Raw genomic sequence first — 223 nt, forward strand, 5'->3', positions numbered from 1 at the left:
AACGGTGAGTTCGTCGCGGGTGAAAAACGTGCGGTAAAGAGCATCGCTACGAAAAATTGTGAACTCTTTTCCACATCCAACTTAGAGGATTGGTATGAGCGACGCATCGTCGAGCCCACATTAGTATCGTTGGAAAAATTCCAGGAACGTGATAGCGGGTGGGCATTATCGCGAATACTCAATCTTACAATCAATGTGAACGAATACAATCCGTTGCACGCGG

This window comes from Odontomachus brunneus, unplaced genomic scaffold (genome assembly GCF_010583005.1).
Source record: "Odontomachus brunneus isolate Ranch 3 - 2012 unplaced genomic scaffold, Obru_v1 Obru_scaffold_109, whole genome shotgun sequence".
NCBI lineage: Eukaryota > Metazoa > Arthropoda > Insecta > Hymenoptera > Formicidae > Odontomachus > Odontomachus brunneus.